Below are 24,022 nucleotides of genomic sequence, written 5' to 3'. Positions count from 1 at the left end.
TTTCACTCTCTTTTTAGATTGAATTTGACTTTCGATGGTCTCAGCACTACCAAATACTTCTTCCTTTGGTTCACTGGGGGCTTCCAGAAGTGCTTTGGCATAAGTTTCCACTATGTGGTCATCTATTTCATACCCCATCTCTGTTACCCAGATTGTTCTTGGGATGACTGCTTCCATCCAGATCTCATCCTTTTTGATTACAAAACATATATCATCCTTGTATTTGTTGACAATTTCTTGTGATAGTCTGATTCTTTTATTCATTCTGACTTTTAGTGCTTGAAAATACTCATTGATATTCTTTTCTCTGTTTTCACCCATGTTGTTGAATATGTCAGATAATTGTTTTCCTACCGGTATGTCAAATCCAAAATCCTTGTTGCCTATATCGGGAGCCTGTTTGGTTATATGTAGCATTAAGCATACAAGTAAAGTTCCAAATCTAAAGGTTCCTTTCTTATCCTTCTTGATTTTTGCTAAATTGTCAATTAACTCATCCTTTAACCATTCACAGATATCAATTTTTACATTGTCCTTAACCATGTCATAAGCACTCTTTATGCATAAACTAGAAACTGAGTTAAGCCTATTAGCATGAGTTGCTTTGTAACCTAGAATCATGCTAACAAATCTAACATTTGTATCGGTCACATCATTAACTCTCAATGATCTCTTGTCGGATGTTGCACCAGTTAAGTTTGTTACTAAGTCATTGGAGACCTTCTTGGTTTTGTCAGGTCTGTTATCGGTGGAAGGTAACCCTGTTACTGCTTTCACAGCTTCCTTTGTAATTTTATGCACTGAGTCAAGCCAAAAGAATGAACCATGTACCCTACTTAGAACTATCCTAACCACTTCCTTGGGAAATTCAGGAATGCAGAGGATTTCAGTGAATCCTAGGGTTTCAACAATTTTATGTTCAGGTTTCACATTCTCAGAGTTGTCACATATAATAGACTTATACATGTTTTTGATTTCTTCATCACCTAATTCCTCTATGTTTCAATGAATATACATTCTAGGGTCTTCTACATAAACAACACCTTTTGGAATTTTCGAAAAAGCACCTGTGTTGTCATCTTTCTTAGCTACCTTGGGAACTAGCTGAAACACAGGCCTAGGTCATTTTATAACCTCAACTACTGTAGGGTTTACTATGAATTCAGGTGCAGAGGAGGATGCCATGATGATAAATACCTTTTTCTACCTTTGGATGGATTGATTGCTAAAGTGCTTTGCCTCTTTTCTCGGAATGCCTTAGCTCGGAAATCTTCACACTCTCTGAAAGTTTGAATTCACGGTGAAATGAAATGGAGCCAAAAACCTTATTTTATAAAGTCTTTTCTACTACCTACCACATTAATTGCTTGCCAGTAATGTATTAGCTTAACTTTATTTGCCGGTAATGAATGATTTTCAACTTCTTTTCTCTAACCGAGGCAATAATAGCACACGTGTCAGTAGATTGCCAAACCCTCAAGATAATTTTCTTCAATTTGATGAAGAACATCTTGCCGGTGGAGCATTGCTCTGTCCTACTGGTGGAGTATCATATTGTCCTGCCGGTGGAGCATTTGTTGGTTCAACCGATGGAGGGGTATCCCCAATATTTAGATCACCTTTTCTAATCCATTGCTTTGAAAATTCTTGCTTAACCTCTTCAACCTTTTCTTTACCTTTCAAGCTAGTACTTCTATTATCTACCGGTGTACCTTTACTTCTACAAAATTTAGCAATATGACCAATCTTGTTACATGCATAACAAGTTACATTATTTTTCTGAATAGCTTTCCCATAACCTATGCTAGTTTGTGTTCTACATTTATTTGATAAATGACCAAATCTTCCACAAACATAACATCTTACATTCATTCTGCAATTTTCAGAGTTATGACCAATTTTGTTGCATTTGGAGCATTGACCGATGGGAGGATTGATATTTTGATAATTCCTAGATCTACATTCATTTGCCCTATGACCATATTTATTGCAATTAAAGCATTTTCCATTGAATTTGTAAGTATTAGAAGGTCTTACCGGTTTGCTGTGATCTTGGGTATTTGCAGTACTGGAGCTTTCTCCAACTTCAAATCCAATTCCAGAAGTATCACCTTTGGGTTTTTGATTCTTCAATAAGGTACCAAGTTCTTCTGTGCTTTTCTTGAATTTTTCTTTGTGCTGATTTGCAATTTCCAATTCCCTTTCCAAGATTTCTTTTTGTCTCATTAGTTCATTCGAGTCATTCTGAGTATGCATCAGATCTGTCTTCAACATGTCATTTTCATAGCTAAGTCTTGTGTTCTCATTTGCTGCATCACTTAGGCTTCTGGTCAATTCTTCTTCATTCTTCTTTCTATCCTCAATCTCTTTGCAAAATCTCATAGTCATATCCTGCATTTCATTTTTTGTTGTCATGATCTCTTGTTTCAATTTTCTTATCATATCATTTAGTGATTCCTTTTCATCATTCTCATTTTGCAATTTCTCACAAAGTTCTCTTCTCTTATTTCTTGTAATAGTAAGATTTTCTTGAAGTGCCTGAATAATGTCCTAAGCTGCTTTTAAATCATCTTCTAATTTGATATTTTTCAACTTCTCTGCATCATAGTCAGTAAGAGCTCCTTCAAGTTGCTTCATCAGATTTTCCATCTTTACCGGTGTCAAGATCTTCCTCAAGCTGTTAGGCTTCTAAAAATAGAGGACCAGGCTCTGATACCAATTGTTAGGGTTCCCATAGATACTGAGAGGGGGGGGGGTGAATCAGTATCTGACTGGTAATGAGATTTTCTTAAAATTGAATATGCAGAACATAAAGTAACAGTATGCCGGTATGCAAGAATTAATGTAAATAACAGAATCAAAAACATCCACATGAAAAGAACACCATAACACAAGATGTTTAATGAGGAAACCTGGTGTGGGAAAAACCTCGGTGGGATTTGTGACCCACAATATTCACTTACTGGCCAATAAGAGAATATTACTTACAATGGGGGCCTGCACATGTAGGAAGGCCAACTACCTAGAGCACACTGCTCAATAAGAAGTCACACTGACTTACAATGAGGATTATGCAAATCCAACGATCTGTACTGCTTTACAATAGCATCTTTAATGCCAGATTGAGTACCGGTTCTTGCTCTATTCTTTACATATACCCTTGACCTACAATTCGCACATTAGGTCTGCCTTATAATTTTTTTATGCTTCCTATTCATATCCTACAAATGACTACAATGATCTCTTTTATATACAAGAGTCATTTTACAATTTGCCAAGTCGGCTTAAAATAATAAACAAAATATTACATATCAAAAATCCTATCGGCCTCTGTGCCGGTATACATGTTCTTTTCTGTGCTAGTGCCGGTGTAGAGTGATCTTGCTGATGTCGGTATAATGTCTTGCGGGTGCCATAAGATTGCAAGGTTGCCTGTGTGATGCTTTGCTAGTATAATGTCTTGCCGGTGCCATAAGATTGCAAGGTTACCATTAATGACAAAACCTTCAATCACTCACAATGTCTCATTGGAGTGTCCATATGCCAACACCATCTTCCCCTATTTCTTGGTTACCTCTGATAGAATTTGTAAATCCTCATCAACTTTGGGGTTTGAAACATTGGTAGCTACTTTGGCTAAATTGCTTAACTGATCCTCAGAAGTAGATTGTGGTAGTTTATTCTTACTGCTAGGGTTAACAAGGGAATTTAAGGACATCTTTTTAGAACCAGTTGAGCTTTTTGTTTTATAGGGGCTTTGTTTGGTAGGAGTACCACTAGATTCTGGCCAAGATTTCTTGACTTGGCATTTAGAAATTCTTTCTTTAGAGGCACTAGAGCAAGTGCCTGGTTTTGGTGTGGACTCCTCATTCTTATCATGGCCACTAGAAGGGCATTTTTCCTAATTAGAACTACTTTCTCCACCGTATACTTCTTCAACAACAGGGTTAGTATCTCCTTCATCTTCAAACCTGTCCTTATCAGACAATTCCTCATCAGAATCATAGCTAGCAAAGGAGTCTCAATTACCTGGGGGATAAATTCTTTGTAATTCCCTAATAACCAATAACCTAATAAGTTCATGATGGGCTAAAGCATTATTTTTCCCTTTTTGGATAAATTTACCCATACGTTGCAGAAAACAGTGCAGAAAATAGGGAATGTTGACAAGTGCAACTCTTTGCAAATGGAACAATAGGCAAAAATGTTGAGAAAACACATAGACATACAGATGAAGGAGCATCCCTAGTTCACAAGAATCTTGCATCAACCAAAAACATTTCCATTTCTATTTTGTTTGTAGTTTCAGTTTTCCTTTCTCTGTGTCCCATTTTTGGCTCATTGGATCCCATGAAGCTGGATTCTAGTTGAAGAATTGATCATCTTTCTTTCTTTCAAACCGCATCTCATTTGGATCACTTTTCAGAAAGATATCGCTACCAATTTTCATGACAATTTCTTGTTATTGGTTGTTCCTTTGTGACTAGTTGCCTGAGACCTATTCTGGTGATCTACCAGAACCCATTCTGAAGCTTGTGAAGCCTTGAACATTGATTTCAATATTCCTTGGTGTGTGGCCGACCTTCTACATTTCATCCTTTGGATTTTATGGAGGAATCTCTTAGTGAAGGCTGACCTTGTTCATTTTGCATGCTAGGTCTTGTTCTTTGGGTTTTGATCCCTTTTGGGTCAACTGGAATCAATCAGAGTATCAGATTGATAGACTGTGCCTAGAAGATAGATCTTTTGATTCAAGGTCCTGGTTGTGACCTATTCTACTAGGCACGTGTGTCGGTATGTTGTAACCCGATTGTTACCGGTTGGATGTAATCAAATTTGATGCAATAGAACTATTCATTTTGCGTTGCCTCCATCATATCTATGTGTTTCCATTGTGTTTACTCTTGCTGACTGGTCTGAATTGATCTCTTTGAGGTCCCTCCTCACCAATGACTGCTTCAAGTGGTATCAGAGTGAAGTTCTATTCCAGAGGTTGTGTGTCCTGAATTTTTGTTGTAGGGTGGTGGATTGCGGATCCGACTTGCAATTGCAGAGGACTAGCATGAATCAAAGGTGCAAAAAGGAACTAGGAATGGTGGAGCATGTGGGAATGTAGACCCTATTGTAATGGAGATGTTGCGAGGAATAGTAGCCCAGTTAGAAGTCATGGAGACAACCCAGAGAAGAGGCTAACATATTGAAGATGTAAGTGAAGATGAAGGAGAAAAAGCCCCAAAAAAACAAGTGAACCTACCGACGGTTGATCCAGATGAAGAAAGGTTTTCAAGGGTTTTAAGTAGGGTGAACACTAATCCTCATTTTATCCCATCAGAATATGATGGGAAGTTAGATTTGGATAAATTGATGGATTGGATCTCAGAGATGGAGAAGTATTTTGATTTTGAAAACACTGCAGAAGAGAGGAAGATGAAATATGCCTATACCTAGTAGAAAGGTCATGCATCTCCTTGGTGGGAGAATTCGCAAGTTGATAGACAAAGAAGAGGTAAAGAAAAGATTAAGACATGGGATCAGATGATTGCTAAGTTGAAATCAAAGTTTGTCCCGTTGAATTATCAACTGGATTTATTCTGGAAGTTGCAGAACCTGAGACAGAAGGAATCTAATGTGAATTATTACACCAAAGCATTTTACAAGTTGAACATCAAATCCAGACATGTTGATGATTAAGTTGAACAAATTGAAAGATATTTGAATAGATTGTTGATGTCTATAAAAGATGAACTTGGTATGATCAAATTGGAGAGTGTGAAGAGGCTTACCAGTATGCACTAACGGATGAAGAGAAATTGAACAAAAGACATGAGAAGAGATAGAGAAGTAGAGGTGGAAGGTTTACTTGAGGAATATTTCAAGGAGGAAGAGGATATACCGGAGGAATAGGAACTAGTACAGACTAGAACAAGGACAAGGAAGTGAGAAAATAAGGTAATTCACTGGAAGGATGATAGAAATTTTTATTGGAGGAGAGAACCAGATGGTTACCAGAATGAGAACTTTGGAAGACAAGACAAGAGGAAATTTAAAGGAACTTTATTTAAGTATGGAGGAGAAGGATGTTAGGATAACCGGTGAACAACCGAGAGGGGGGGGGGGGTGAATCCGTTGTTAACAAATTATATCAATTAAACCACTTTATAACCTTTAATCGGGTCACATAAACATTAAGTACCAAAATAGAAGAACCAGATACCGGTAAGCAATAAAACTTAAGAATGAAACAGATAATCAACACAATGCAACCATACCATATAACACCATTATTTATACGTGGAAAACTAGGAAAGGGAAAAACCACGGTGGGAATCCTACCCACAGTCAGATGATACTTTTACAGAAAGTATGTGATACAATGAGGGGCCTGCACATGTAGGAAGGAGCACTTCCTAGAGCATACCGCTCATTAAAAAAGAGTCTCACTAGCTACAGAAAGGTTATAACTACCTCAAGATAAATGGACAACAATCCATAATAATGAACTGCCAGAGATAGCATCTACCATTCCCGATTATAGTCCCGGTTAAGCTCAATATTGGAGGCCTTTGACCTCTTCCTTAATCCCAATTCAATCACCTATGATAGACCAAATCTCCTTCGCATATGATATTACATTTCATGACCATGAACATTTGATCTACAATAAGATCTTACATCAATTTATACCAACCCTAAGGCCTGAACCAATTAGGTCGGCCACCTAGAAGATATTACAATAAGATCATTACATATATCCATATTACAATAATATTCCATGTCGGCTTAAGACCAAAACAATAATAACCAATCCATAAATCATTTTGGTGATGTGTAGAGAACACGTTAACATGATACTGGTCCATAACCTAGATAGTTACCAGACCTAATCTGGGTCCACCACGCCAAAGCAATGTCTTCAATCAATTGAGGCATGATCAAAGAACATCTTCAACATCCTTAATTACATCTAGAAGCTGCACCAATATCAATTATGCATTCTACCAAGATTTCTCAGTGAAAGCTCTACCGGTTAAACCTTAAACCCATGCCAGTAAGGGTTTATAAGAGTGTATGATAGCATATAATTACCAAGTCAATACCAACTGACAAAAACATGCTCCAGAAGAATGTAACACATAAAATCAAACATACTTTATTAATCCAAACATGCTGGAAGCGTCCAACAAATAGTCTCTTCTGCCGGTAACACTAGATCTTCTACCGGTAACCAAAACATGTCTACTAATAACCAAAACCATAACAACTAGTGTTGACATCAATGACAAAACATCAATGCAACACATAATCAACTCATCCATAATGCCAACAATCTCCCCCTTTGATGGAAACACTAAATGTGAAAAACATCTAAGTACCAAGAAAAATGCCAAACAAGTCTCCCATGTGGAAGACAACAAACAATCTCCTAAATATCAATAACTCTCCTCTTGTGAATGATCTTTGTTAAGGTTTGAATTTATTTTTCACATCACTATCTCTCCCCCTTTGACATCAATGCCAGAAATCTGACAAAAATATCAAAGCAAGAATGTAAACCTCTGAATCTCAAAGTTGACTACTCCCCCCGAGTAGTAGCACCACTCATCAGTATCAGAATGAATAATATCTCTGATAATGCATGTCAGGCTGATGACAAACTACATCAATCGAGTGTTTATCAAAGGGGAAGAAAACCCTAACCTGTCTCTCAAATACTCAAATGATTCCTTAGACAACGGTTTAGTGAATATATCTGCAATCTGCTCTTTAGTGTTCACATAAACCAATTTGACTTCCTTTCCTTCTACCTTGTCCTTCAAAAAGTTATACTTTATTGATATATGCTTAATCCTAGACTGAAATAATGGATTCTTAGACATTTCAATAGCTGCAAAGTTATCACAGTAAATAACTACCGGTTCACTACAATTTACCTTCATATCCTTCAACATTTACTTCATCCATAAGACTTGAGTGCAATTAGTTGTTGCTGTAACATATTCAGCTTCTGCAGTAGATAAAGAAATGCATGATTGTTTTTTGTTGATCCATGAAACCAAGTCATTTCCAAGAAAGAAAGCTCCTCCAAAAGTGCTCTTCATGTCATTAGTATCTCTTGTCCAATCTGAATCAGTATATGCACATAAAGTGAAATCATCATCTCTAGAATACCATAAGCCATATTTTGTTGTTCCTTGCAAATACTGGAATATCCTCTTTATTACACATTCATGATTTTCTTTAGGATTACTTTAATATCTTGAAACAATACTTACTGCATTCATAATATCCAATCTAGTATAAGTTAGATATAACAAGCCACCAGTCATAGACTTATACCTTGTCAGATTTACTGGTGTAGATGTATCTTTGATAGATAATTTCTCACTTGTCACCATAGGAGTACTTACTGATTTGGAATTATGCATAGCAAACTTCTTCAAAAATTGCCTTAGATACTTAGTTTGATAGATAAAAATGTCTTTGTCAGTTTGAGTAATCTGCAAACCTAAGAAAGATCTCATCTCACCAATCATGGACATTTCAAATTCATTCTTCATATTATTAGAAAATTCCATGCACAATTTATCTTCTCCTCCAAAAATGATATCATCACCAAATACTTCAATAATCAAAATATCATCATCAATGATCTTATAATATAAATTACTACCAGCACTGCCTTTAGTAAAACCAAGCTTCAAAAGATATTTATCCAACCTTGCATTCCAAGCTCTAGGAGCTTGTTTTAATCCATATAAAGATTTTCTCAATCTGCAAACCATATCTTTATCATCTGTCAGTGAAAATCCATTAGGTTGCTCAATGTATACTTCTTCTTCAAGTTCACCATTCAAAAATGCACATTTAACATCCATTTGATAGACCTTATAGTATTTATAAGCTGCATAGGCAAGAAATAGTCTAACAACTTCAATTCTAGCTACAGGTGAAAATGTCTCACCATAATCAATTCCTTCCATTTGAGAATATCCTTAACAAACTAATCTAGCCTTATTTCTTAAAACTTGACCATCCTCATTTAGTTTATTCCTAAAAACCCATTTAGTTCTAATAACATTCTTATTTTTAGGCCGGGGAACTAAGTCCAAGTCTCATTCTTCTCTATCTAATCTAATTCATCTTCCATAGCCTTTAACTAATGTTTATCTTTACAAGCTTCAATAATAGATGCCAGTTCAATTTGAGAAATAAGACATACCTCTTCATTTGTCAGTTTTCTTCTTTTCATAACTCCCTTGTTCCTATCTCCAATGATTTGATCTTCAGAATGATTTAATCTTACATACCTTGGTGTCTTCTGAACTTTAGGTTCACTATTCTGATCATTAGTCACAGTTGAATTTTCTATTTGTGTCGGTGTAATTGTCCCAATTTCCTATATTGGTTGAGGCATTGTTGGTTTAGTTATAATAATTTCCACTCTCGGTTCCCTGTCATATGATATAAATTGATTTATGTATTGCTCATCCACTTTCACATTAGTGCTCTCCACAATTTTCTGCAATCTTTTTCTATAACATCTATATGATTTTCTTTGAATTGAATAACCAATAAATATCCCTTCATCACATCTAGGATCAAACTTCCTGATTGAATCATCCCTTTTAATATAGCATTTACTTCCAAATTTTTTGAAATATTTAACAGTAGGTGTATGTCCAAATCATAATTCATAAGGGGTCTTACCAGTTTCACCTTTGATATGAACTCTGTTGAATGTCTAGAATTTTGTACTCACTGCTTCTCTCCAATAGATGTGAGGCAATTTGGCTTCCATCATCATAGTTCTTGCTGCATCCAAAATGGTTCTATTCTTTCTTTCCACCACTCCATTTTGCTGAGGAGTCCTAGGTGCAAATAATTGTCTCCTAATTCCATTTGTCTCACAATAACTGTTAAATTCATGAGAAGTGAACTCACCACCTTGATCTGATCTTAGACAATGGATTTTCAATCTATTTTCTATTTCAACCTCTGCTTTAAAGATCTTGAATTTCTCAAAGGCTTCAGACTTCTCCCTAAGAAAAGTCACCCACATCATTCTACAATAATCATCAATTATTAGCATGAAATACCTTTCACCTTGAAAGCTTCTAGTCCTTGCTGGACCACATAAGTCAATGTTAATTAAATTAAGAACATCATTAGATTTATCATGTATGCTCTTAGAACAAGTCCTAACTTTCTTTCCCAATTGACATTCCTTACATACCAGATTATGAGGCTTCATAATCTTAGGTATATCTCTAACTGCCTTAGTTGAATTGATCTTAATAATACAATCAAAATTAACATGACACAACCTCTTATGCCATACCCAACTCTCATCAAAATGAACAATCAAACATGTCTTATTACCAGTATTCAAGTGAAAGATATTACCTGTAGTATGAGTACCGATTGCAATCTCCAAACCCATTTTGTTAATGATTTTGCATTTCTATCTTTAAACTGAAGTTGGAAACCCTTGTCCACCAATTGGCCAACACTTAAGAGATTATGCTTTAAACCTTCTACATAATAGATATTATCAATATTATGCTTTCCATCAAGAGAAATAATACCTCTACCTTTTATCATACATGCTTTGTCATCTCCAAATCTGACTTGACCGCCATTATATTGCTGCAAGGACAAAAAATTTCTTTTATCTCCAGCCATATGATGTGAGCATCCACTATCAATTACCCATTCATCCTTATCTTCAACTTTTGCTGCCAAGGTTTTTTCTTCATTCATGATAGCCGGTTCCGGTTCATCTTCTTTTAAAGCATAGAACACCCATTCCTTTCCATTGTCGGATCCACTAGCAGAATCTGCTGCTAGTTAATCCTTAGAGTCATCACTTACTCCTTTCTCATCCACTATGTAGCATTGTTTTCTTTTCTTAAATCTATATATGTTCTTATTAGGCTAAATTTCTTAACTCTCTCTTCAAATCTTACATTCCTTTCAGAACATCTAGATGTAAAATGACCAATCTTATTACATGCAAAACATTTAAAAGGTGCTTTTCCTTCATACTTACTTCATGTCGGTCCTTTAGGTACTCTTCTAGCAAATAGGGCTTCAAGTTTCTTAAATTATTCATCTTCTTTCCTCATATCTTCCAATCACTTTTGCCGGTATATGATGATGCATGAAAAATAGGTTCAGATTTTATAGCTCCAGAAGATCCAAATTATTCAAGCTCAAAAGTAGATAATTTCCCAATCAAAATGTCTTTGTTAACTGAAGTGTTTTCCATTGTTCTCAGCTCATTAATTGTAGTTGCCTTCATCTTGTAAGCCGGTGGAAGGGCTCTCAAGACTTTGGAAACTATTTCATCTTCACCTAGAGATCCTCCACAACATTGAATTCCCACAATAATCTCATTTACTCTTTCCATAAATACAATAATTCTTTCATTATCTTCCATCTCAAGTTTTCATATCTTACCCGCTAACCATCAGGTTTAGCAATTTTGACAGTAGGATCACCTTCATTCAGAGTTTGCAATTTATCTCACATAACCTTTTCTGATGATTTCTCCATCAATCCCATGATTTGCTGATCAGTAAGTGCACACAAGAGGGCTTCTCTAGCTCTACAATTATTTTCAATATTATTGTCCAGGTCCGCAGGAGCAGGATTGCTAGATGCTAGATCATAAGGTGTATATCCTTTCTCAGTGATCTCCCAAATATCCTTGCCAAGACATCTAAGATGAGTCTCCATTTCAATTTTCCATATCCCATAATTTGTTCCATCAAGCTAAGGGATTTCTCTTCTAAAAATAGTTGCCGGTGGATTTGAAGTATTAGCTGCCATAGGATCTACCTCAAGCAATTAAGATTTTGCAAAAGAGGACCAAATCTCTAATACCAATTGTTAGGATAACCAGTGAACAACTGAGAGGGGGGGTGAACCTCTTAGTTGTTCATCGGTTATATCAATTAAACCACTTTATAACCTTTAACCAGATCACGTAAACATTAAGTACCGAAATAACAGAACCAGATACCGGTAAGCAATAAAACTTAAGAATGAAACAAATAATCAGCATAATGCAACCATACCATATAACACCATGATTTGCATGTGGAAAACCCAGAAAGGGAAAACCACAATGGGAAGCTTGCCCACAGTCAGATGATACTTCTGTAGAAAGTATGTGATATAATGAGTGGCCTGCACATGCAAGAAGGAACATTGCCTAGAGCGTACTGCTCATTACAACAGTCTCATTGACTATAGAGAGGTTATAACCACCTCAAGATAAATGGACAACAATCCATAATAATGAACTACCAGAGATAGAATCTACCATGCCTGATTACAATCCCAGTTAAGCTCAATACCAAAGGCCTTTGACCTCTTCCTTAATCCCATTTCAATCACCTATGATCGACCAAATCTCCTTCACATATGATATTACATTTCACGACCAAGAACATTTGATCTACAATGAGATCTTACATCAATTTATACATCCCTAAGGCCTAAACCAATTAGAAGATATTACAATAAGATCATTACATACATCCATATTACAATGACATGCCATGTCATCTTACAACCAAAACAATAATAACCAACCCATAAATCATCCTGGTAACGTGTAGAGAACACATTAACATGATACCGGTCCATAACCTAGATAGGTACCAGATCTAATTTGGGTCCACCACACCAAAGAAATGTCTTCAACCAGTTGAGGCACAATCAAAGAACATATTCAACATCCCGAATTCCATCTAGAAGCCACACCAACATCACTTACGCATTCTACCAAGATTTTTCAGTGAAAGGTCTGTCAGTTAAACCTTAAACCCATGTTGGTAAGCGTTTACAAGAGTGTATGATAGCATCTGATTACCAAGTCAATACTAACTAACCAAAACATTCTCTAGAAGGATGTAGCACATAAAATCAAACATACTCCATTGATCCAAACATGCTGGAAGTGTCCAACAGATAGTCTCTTCTGTCAGTAACACTAGATCTTCTACTGGTAACCAAAACTTGTCTGTCGGTAACCAAAACCATAATAGCTAGTGTTGACATCAATGAAAAAACATCAATGCAACACATAATCAATTCATCCATAATGCCAACAAAGGACACCATGCATTTAAATGTAAGAAGACCAAGGCTATCGGAAGAGCAGGAGTGGTGGAAGAAAACCCAACTAGATCAGACAATAAACTGGAAGATGGAGAATTGATGATGATGAGAAGTTGTTGGAAAATGCACACTCCAATGAGATATTGTAGGTGATTGAAGGTTTTGTCATTGATGGCAACCTTACAATCCTACGACACCGGCAAGATAATTTACCGACATCGACAAAGACAAACTCTACACCGGCACAGAGACCACTGGCAGTAAAAGGAAGCATACCGGCACAAAAGCCGACATGAATTTTGTTTGTAATATATTTTGTTAATTATTGAAAAATCATTGTAAGCTGACTTGGAAAGTTGTAAAATGACTCATATATATAAGAGATCATTGTAGAACATTTAGCAATATAAAAAATAAAAGATATAGGCGAAATAAGGCAAACCTATTATGCGAATTATAGGTTAAGGGTTTATGTATGAAGCAGAGATATAAACCGGTACTGGATCTGGCATAGTAGATGCTATTTTGAAGTAGTACAAGACATTGGATTTATATAATCCATTCTGTAAGTCAGTGAGACTTCCCATTTTGTAATTGAGCAGTGAGCTCCAGGCACTTGGCCTTCCTGCATGTGCAGGCCCCTCTTGTAGCAGTAATATTCTCTTATTGGCTAGTAAGTGAATATTGTGGGTCACAAATCCCACAGAGGTTTTTCCCACACCGGGTTTCCTCGTTAAACTACTATGTTATGGTGTGTTTTTCATGTGGTTTCTGTTATCTCTGTTTATTGCATTATTTCTTGTTTACCAGTATACAATATTGATATGCTCTACATGTTTTAAGTTAAGAAAATCTTTTAACCGGTTAGATACTGATTCACCCCCCCCCTCAGTATCTGTGGGAATCCTAACAATTGGCATCAGAGCTTGGTCCTCTATTTTCAGAAGCCTAACAACTTGAGGAAGATCTTGACACCAGTAGAGATGGAAAACTTGATAAAGCAATTAGAAGCAACTTTCTCAGACTATGATGCAAAAAAATTGAAAAATATCAAACTTGAAGATGATCTAAAAGCTACACAGGATATTATTCAAGCACTTCAAGAAAATCTTACCATTATAAGAAACAAGAGAAGATAACTTTGTGAAAAGATGCAAAATGAGAATGATGAAAAGGAAACTCTTAGTGATCTGATGAATAAGCTGAAACAAGAAAACATGACAACAAAGAATGAAATGCAGGATATGACTATGATATTCTGTAAAGAAATTGAAGATAGAAAGAAGAATGAAGAGGACTTGAATAGAAGATTGAATGATGCTGCAAATGAAAACACAAGACTTAGTTATGAAAATGATATGTTGAAGACAAATCTAATGCATGCACAAAATGACTCAAAGGAACTCATGAGATAAAAAGGTATCTTGGAAGGAGAATTGGCTACTGCAAATAAACATAAAGAAAAATTCAAGAAAAGCTCAGAAGAACTTGGTGACTTGTTGAAGAATCATAAACCTAATGGTGACACTAATGGTCTTGGCTTTGAAGCTGGTGAAAGCTTCGGTACTACAAACACACAGGATCAAGGCAAACCGGTAAGACAACTTACTAATTATAAATTTAATGGCAAATGCTTTAACTGTAACAAGTATGGTCATAGAGAAAATCAATGTAGATCTAGAAATTATCAGAATACCAATACACCCACCAGTCAATGTTCAAAATGCAACAAAGTTTGTCACAATTCAGAGAATTACAGAATGGATGTAAGATGTTATGTTTGTGGAAGATTTGGACACTTATCTAATCAATGCAGAACACAAACCGACATAGGATATGGAAAAGCTATTCAAAAAAATAATGTGAGTTGTTATGCCTGTAACAAGATTGGACATATTGTAAAATTTTTTAGAAGCAAGTCCTCACCGATAAATAACAAAGGTCCTAGTTTGAAAGGTAAAGAAAAGGTTGAAGAAGTAAAGCATGAATTCTCAAAACAATGGATCAGGAAATCAAATCTAAATGATGATAGGAACACTCCTCCACTGGAAGAACAAAGTAACACTCCACTGATAGAAGAGAGTAACACTCCACCAGCAGGAGACTCTTCATCTAACTGAAGAAAATTCATTTGAGGGTTTGGCAATCAAATGTGAAAACATGCTATAATTCGCTCGGTTGATGGTAAGAAGTTGAAATTACTTCTATACCAGCAGATAAGTTAAGTCATTACTTAATCGGCAAGCATTAAATATGGTGGTTGGCAAAATTAACATTATAAATCCATGTTTTGGCTCCAATTTCATTTCACCAAGCATTCAAACCTTCTAGAGCGTGAAAATGCCAGAGCAAAGACATTTCGAGCAAAGAAGTGAAGCAATTCAACAAGCAATCATCCTTAAGGTAGATAAAGGTATTTATAATCATGGCTTCTTCATCTATTCCTGAATTCATAGCAAATCCTACTGTAGTCGAAGTGATTAAATTCCCTAGACCTGTATTCCAGTTAGTTCCCGAAATTGCCAAGAAAGATAATAATGTTGGTGCATTTTCTCAAATCCCCAAAGGAGTAGTTTTTGCTGAAGACCCTAGAATGTATATTCATTGTCACATAGAAGAATTAGGTGATGAGGAAATCAAGAGCATGTATAAGACTATAATTTGTGATGATTCTGGTAATGTGAAACCTGAACACAAAATAGTTGAAACCCTAGGATTCACTGAAACTCTTAGTATTTCAAAATTTCCTAAGGATGTTATAAGGATAGTTCTAAGCAGGGTTCATGGTGAATTCTTATGGTTGGACTCAGTTCAAAAAATCACAAAAGAGGCAGTAAAGGTTGTGACAGGGTTACCTTCCACTGGTAACAGACTTGATAAGACAAAGAAGGTCTCAAATGATCTAGCGATTAACCTAACAGGTGCAACATCTGATAAGATATCCTTAAGAGTAAATGATGTAACCGACATCAATGTCAGATTCAATAGCCTGATTTTAGGCTACAAAACCACACATGCAAATAGGTTAAACTTAGTCTCTAGCCTATGCATAAAGAGTGCTTATGATATGATTAAAGATAATGCAAAAATAGATGTGTGTGAATGGTTGAAAGATGAACTTATTGACAATCTTGGAAAGATAAAGAAAGACAAAAAGGGGACATTCAGATTTGGAAACCTACTTGTCTATTTAATGCTACACATAACAAAACAAGTGCCCGGTATCGGTAACAAAAATGTTGGTTTTGATATACTGGTAGGCAAACAACTTATTTACTAAATAACATGGGTGAAAATAGAGAAAAGAATATAAATGAGTACTTTCAGGCATTAAAGGCCTGGATGAATACTAGAGTCAGACTATCACAAGCAATTGTAAATAAGTATAAGGATGAAATATGCTTTGTTATTAAGAAGGATGAAATTTGGATGGAGGTAGTTGTCCCAAGAATCATTTGGGTTACTAAAATGGGTTATGGAACTAATGACCACATAATTGAAACATATGCAAAAGCCCTCCTAGAAGCACCCAAGGAACCTAAAGAAGAGGTATTTGGCAGTGCCGAGACTATTGAAAATCAAATCCAATCGAAGAAAAGGGTAAAGAAGGTGGAAGAAACAATTAGAAGAGGATCTAGACAAGCTAAAGCTATCAAAGAAGATGTACTCAAACAAACTGGTATTACTGAAGATGAGTTAGAAACACTTCAGCCAGAAACTCACCTTTCACCAGTTGCAACCTCTTTGGAAAGTGATATGCTAGCTGAATTTAAAAGAGTTATGAGAAAAAGGGAACCTTCACCGGTATCTAAACCTTCTCCTAGAAGAACCAGATAGAAACAATAGGCAGTAAGGCCCCCGGCTAGAAAAGTAACTCCAAAGAAGAAGTTAACACCCAAGAAGAAGACTCAACAAACCATTTCTCTAATTGACAAACTTCTAAGTGAAATTACAGAGGATGGAAAGCTGAAAAACATCAATAAATTATATGATTCATTATTAGTTGATGACAAGGAGAAAGTTGAAAACAATTTAATTCTACACTTGGACATTTATAAGAAATTTCTAATGCAAGTTGTAGATGAATTACCAGCAGAACTGTTTAAAAGACTTGAAGCTAGAAGGCAAGCTGTTGTAGAGCTTGATAAGAAAATGAAAATTGAAAAACTACTTGTTGTTTATCTTGTCAACTCACTAGAAGAGATAGATGATCTGATCTCAGAGGCTAACCAGTCAGTATTTTCAACTGCACACCAACATGTAGCACTTATGGTTGGTAGAGTAAATGAGGTAACAAAGGAAACTGCTAATGCATGGGACATATTCCTTGTAGAGAAGGAAAAGCAGGACAAATATAGAAACCCTAAACCCATCAAAGTATATCAGAAGGATAAGGATAAGGGAAAAGGCAAGGTTGGTGGACCACCTAGCATAAAAATAAAAGATAACTTATCCCCACCGCCTCTGGATACTCCACCTGTAGTTACCACTGACAATCAACCGGCTAGTGAGAGTATGGACATACCACAAGAGGACACCAATCCCAATTCTGAGGTGTTATATACAGTGTACATTGACACACAAAAAGTCAATATTGTGGTAGATAAGGATACAACTGGGAAAATAGATATGGCTAATGAGCCACCAGTAACAAATGGTATAGAAGGTAAACCGACAGATGACAACACAGAGCAATAGGCTCCATCACAAGAATAGGTTCATACAAAGACAATGCCATCGACATCAGCTAAGCAATCCAAACCTTTGCTTAAAGAAATGGAAACACAAACTGCCCTACCAGAGGTCACCACAAGCAAGGAAATTTGTAATGCCCATACCCTAGTTAGACTTGTAAAACCCGTTTGACCTTGATTGACGTCCTATGTGGCATTCTTGAAAGGTAGGTTAACCATGGTGAAATGTGTAGTTTAGATAATATAAATAACTGTGCATACTTATTATTGTGCTTTTGCATCGATTTTCGTGTAAATGTAATTGTTCCTAACCCTTGTGATAAATCTTGAGCTAACGCCTTCATTGAATATGTATATGTATATGCATGCTTGTATGAATTCATGGGTGCAGGAGATTGCAGGTACAACACCGCTTAGGGCAAGGTTCATCTCCTTTGGGATTGCAAGGTTTAGTATGCCTCTCTCATCTTTAGAATTCGGATTTGGTGGTCATATAACTCTCGTCTTGCCTTAGCCATGGTTAGGTGAGCATCGTGTGTGGATTTGTGGGGTTTGCTTTTCATTGGGATGCATGTCGAGAGATTTGGAGGACTTCCTCGATTTGCATGCCTTGCGCGAGGTAAGTGAGGTTTGTTATCCTAAGTATTAAATTCAAAATTAATGAGTAGGCGTACACAATAGTGATATAGGAATTTAAATGGGTAGCTTCTTTTATATGATTAATCATTAATTTAAGAGATTTCTTTAAATTATTATTGTAGCAAGCTCAAGGTATTTAACTGGGGTTAGTGTGCTCATTTACGCATTTGTAACATTTACGCATTTGTAACATTTACACATTTGTAGTTGAGAAATTAGAATAAATAAGACTTGCATTAGATTAGTCATTTATTTAAAAATGTCGCTTTATTATGTTATAGCGAGTTAATTTAATAGCTAATTTTAAAATAATGAATTTAATGAGTTATGCGTTTTGGAAAGGAAAAATTCAAAGTCATTTGGGAGATGGGAATAAATTAATCATATTCGCATTTGGAAGAGAAAAGGGTAAATTTTATTATTTAAAAGAAATTATTTCTTTTTACTTGTAAAGTCGATATAGTATAAAAGTTTGATTTTTTAGAAAATTAAATTAATCAAACGCCTTACCCGGTCAATAGTTCCGAAATATAAAAGTAGGCCTAAAATTAATATTGAGGAATTAAAAATTTAAAACTCAAAAAGAAATAGAAGCATTTTAATTTTAATAAGGAAAACAAATAAGATGTAATAGAGAATGGTAATGAATGACTTCCATTTGGATTTTCATTTGTTTTATTTAAAAAAATAAAATATAAATGCCTAATTTCGAAATTGAAAATTAGGGTAAAATTAGGGTTTCACTTTTTTAACCTAGTTTTGAAAACATTTTGGGGGTTCTTGGCTTTTTGGTCATTTTTTGGGGAAAAACATGGTTTTTGGGAAAAAAAAGAATGGAGATCTCTTGCTTGGAGTTGCAGGTGGAGCTCTCCTTCAAATTCATGCCAGGAATGCTAATGGAGGTAGGACTCTTGTTACCTATTATTTCATTTGAAACCAAAAGAAATGGTCATGTCCACTAATGTCATTTAGTTTCAGATTCAGTTTTGGAAGCTTGTTGTTCTTGGATTCAAGTTTTGACATGGCTACTTGGACATTTAGAAGGGAGAAAATCTTCCCCAATCTTTGCTTATACATTCTGGAAATATATAAAAAAAAAAATAGAAAAAACAAGAAATGGCTGTGACTGTGTGTGTATTTTCTCCAGTATTCATTAAAAAAAAAAAACGTTTTAGTTTCAACTGTGGTTTCTAAAAAAAATCTATTTAAAAAGGAAACACAAAAAAAGAAGAATATTAAAAAAGGGGGAACAAAAAAAAAAGGGAGAATTAATCATTTTCGAGCTAGGGTTTGGCGGGCGGAGGAGCCGAAGCTCGGCTCCCGCCGCCGCCCCCTCCCCCAGTTCTCCTTCCCGTGCTCCCGTGGCCACGCAGGGTTTTTTCCCTACATCCACAGTGGGCTGTAGGGAATTCCCTGCGTCCACCGTGGCCGCAGGGTAAAACCTGCGACCACGGTGTCCGCAGGGAACCCTGCGTCCACCGTGGCTCGCAGGGAAACCCTACGCCTACCGTAGGTAGCGCCCCTTTTTCTTGTTTGACATTTTGAGTTTTTTTTTTTATGTATTATTTTATGTTAGTTTTTTAAAAATTATTTTAGTATTTAAAAAAAATAATAAAATGCAAAGAAATATGCTTAGTAATATTTGTGTTATTAAAAAAAAAGGGGAGTTGGGATTTTGTTTAGAAATATAATGTTTTTTTTTTAAAAACAAAACAAAAGGGAATGAATGCTCATAATATAGTACACGCCAAAATACATAGCATCTATTTAACCAATATCATTAATTACATATATGTATTTTGGGCATTAATATAGCAATGACCTTCACTGTGATTTTTTTTAAATCGAAAAATATTTGGTTATATGAAAATGAGTAAATGGATTGGAGGTAATGGTCTTTAATTTTTAAATGTATGCAATAGAGGCTTAATTTAGCTCGGAAAAGGATTTTTTTTATGTTTCTCCATTCACTCTTAATATATTTTGCTCTTGTAGAAGGGGGTTGTTTTTGTATCATTAAACAGGGGTTAGATTATTGTTGTAAAACTAGCATGTCATTAGCGTTTATCTAAGGTATAAATTGTTTGTCTAGATGCTTAAGACAACTTGGGAAGATGTTGTAATTACCTGTTAATGCTAGAGGACGACCCATTATTATTTTAGTAATCAATGCGTCTGTTATAGTAGCACGTCTTGCTAGGTTTGTTTTGAACCCGGTCATTGGGTTAATTGTGTTGGTCATAACCGATTTCACCCCCTAGTCAAGTATCGTCAGTCATTACAACCTGTACTTGCTTTGAATTGTCTGTTGGATCCGCTTTAGAAGGGACCAATTATGTATATCCCGATCGAAGTGTCTGTTGTATATTGATTGTATTCGCTTAAGTGGCAAGATGTAAAAGACTTATAAATCATGTATTCCTAACGATATAATACCAAAGGGGTCTTGTAGTTGAGCAGACCCGGAGATGTAGCCCATTAGGGGTGAACTCCGAGATCATATCTGTGTTATGCGATGTTTATAGCGCACTTTGTTTTATGTTTTAAATTATCATGAATGGTTGTATTCTTGCATAAGCGTATGGTGGAAATTTAACGAATTCAAATTTAAGTGCATAACATTATTCATCTGGACAAATGTAGTCATTTAAGTTCATAAACCATTGTGAATTATGATTATGGCAAAGTATTTAAAATAATGTAATTAAAGTTGTGGAAAGAAGTATTTTGATAAGGTTAATTAAACGTAGTAATAGCGGAAAGAATCTTGCTAGGATTACATCAATGAATTAGCTTGTTATTAAGCATGTAAATTGACCAAATGAGTAGGGAAAAATAAAGATAGAATAAATGTTATAATCCCTAAGTTGGATTTCTAAAGGATAAACATCATATAGATATTTACTTTTATCTTCTTAAATGAGCAACGCCATGTTAATTAGATCTCGCTATATTGGATGAATATATATAGTTAATTATGTTGCAATTGTAACCAATAATCCTCACCAGATTTATTTTATAATTGGGTGAACTCAATTAGATATCCTTATTCTAATCTTTATAAAAGGAATCCCTCATGATTACTAAAGTTGATCTAAAATGGGAAATAATTGATTTGTTGTTTATACATTAAAACTTAGTAAAAGTATCTCTCTCATTTTAAGTTCATTTAACAAAAAGAAAAAAAGAGATATGCAAAAAGATAATTGTATTTTAATCCTAATAGAAGAACGTCATTATGATCTTATTACTCTAATCTTGAAATGATGAATGTCATCTAGTTAATGATACTTTAAATTAAAGGATGCTCTCATTTGTCCTAATGCATATCCATCTTAATTGAAGTTAATCCTTAAGGAACGAATTCTTCCTATTAACCATACCTTTTAATATTTAAAAGAAAATATATATATCAAATGTGGGTAAATACTTTAAAAATCAAATGACGGAATCCTCGTTTTACTAATCGTAGTTTAACCCTAAACGAATGAATCTCGTTAAGCATATTTATAGCATTAAAGGATGATGTCAAGTGTGGATGGTTATCTTAAAACCCTAATGGATGAACTTTGTTATATTTAAAACGCTTGAACCCATTGGTAGGCCTCCTAATGAAATTATGAATTAAAGTGCTTTGAGTAACTAACCTCTCGATGGCCTCCTCACCAACCAGAGTAGTTGAACGCTTCCTAAAATTATAAGATGTCAAACCATTGGACACATATATAATCAAGATCTATGCATTATCTCGTAATTAAGATATCCAGTTTAATGGATCTAATGACGCAAGTTGAGTTAGGTATAAGGTTATGTAATCGCGTTGGGAAACTCCTTAGGATCGCTTTAGTCTTCCGCTGTGTTATCTAGTTAGAGATAACTTTGAGATAACTTCAATCTATCTTAATATTGTAACTTTTCATTAACGCTCTTAATTATTATTTAAAAAAAAAAAATTTACACTCTATTTGAGTGTTTTTAACTTAAACCCTTAGGGGTTTCCTGGCGGGGCATTACAAAATTGCTCCCACTGATAGGATACAAAGTGTTGGCTCTTCAAATGCAGAATTCAAATCAACTAATGTAATAGAATTTCTTTTGGATTCCATTAAGAAGATAACAGATTGTAGCTCACAAGCATACAAGGCAATAGATGATACCATTCCAATTTTGAAAATGATAGCACCTAAATGTAATGTAGCTAATAAAGATTCCTTGAGTCAACTTGACACTTTGTCTAAGTATATTACTGACAACATTGTGATAGTTGAACAAATAAAAGAGGAAGCATTCAAGGAGAGACTAGAGAAAGAAATTTACAAATTCTTTGAGGAGGAAATAAAGAAGTGTACAAGGCATTTTGACACACTTTTACCGGAACTATGTAGTACACTGAAGGAATTTAAATCTTTGTACATGGATACATGTAAAACTAACTTTTTGATAGTTGATATAGACAAGAAGATCAACAAGATATAGGAGGAAATAAATCAACTTGCTGATAATTTCATTAATTCATCTGATTCATTATCAGTTTTTGAGCAGAAAATAACAGTTTTTGAGGAAGAACTACTAAAGTTGGAAAGAGAGAAGGAAAGAATAAAAGGAAAGGCTAGATATACAATGGAGACTTAGTCCAAAATTGGACTACCTCACCTCCTTAAGAAAAGAAATATGACGCTTTGATCGAAGGACAGAAAACACCGGCAGAGAAAATGCAACACCTCACCGGTACAGTTCAGAGGACTGAGGCTGCAATAAAAGACAACAAAAGTTCATTGAGAGCTTGAATTTGGTTTTGGCATATCTTTTTCAGATTGTAACCAACCGGTTACAAGGGTGAAATAGGAAACCACACTCAATTGACACTTTGACAAACTTTGTCATTGATGCCAAAGGGGGAGTAGTGGTATGAGAAAAATAATCAGCAAATGACTCATTAGCTCAGGGGGAGCACATATTCTTTTGGTACACAAATTTTTGGTAAGACAATTCCAGCAGACTCTTTTGGATAACAATTTTTGGTTTTTTCTCATGAGTGTTGCCATCAATTCCAAAGGGGGAGATTGTTGGCAAATGCACACTCCAATGAGATATTGTAGGTGATTGAAGGTTTTGTCATTGATGGCAACCTTACAATCCTATGACACCAGCAAGACAATTTATCGGCACTGGCAAAGACAAACTCTACACCGGCTCAGAGACCATTGGCAGTAAAAGGAAGCATACTGGCACAAAAGCCGACAAGAATTTTGTTTGTAATATATTTTGTTAATTATTGAAAAATCATTGTAAGCCGACTTGGCAAGTTGTAAAATGACTCATATATATAAGAGATCATTGTAGAACATTTAGCAATAGAAAAAAGAAAAGATATAGGTGAAATAAGGCAGACCTATTATGCGAATTATAGGTTAAGGGTTTATGTATGAAGCAGAGCTATAAATCGGTAATGGATCTAGCATAGTAGATGCTATTTTGAAGAAGTACAAGACATTGGATTTATATAATCCATTATGTAAGTTAGTGAGTCTTCCCATATTGTAATTGAGTAGTGAGCTCTA

Source organism: Cryptomeria japonica, chromosome 9 (assembly GCF_030272615.1).
Source record: "Cryptomeria japonica chromosome 9, Sugi_1.0, whole genome shotgun sequence".
In the NCBI taxonomy this organism is placed as follows: Eukaryota; Viridiplantae; Streptophyta; class Pinopsida; order Cupressales; family Cupressaceae; genus Cryptomeria; species Cryptomeria japonica.
This window is presented reverse-complemented; position numbering follows the sequence as displayed.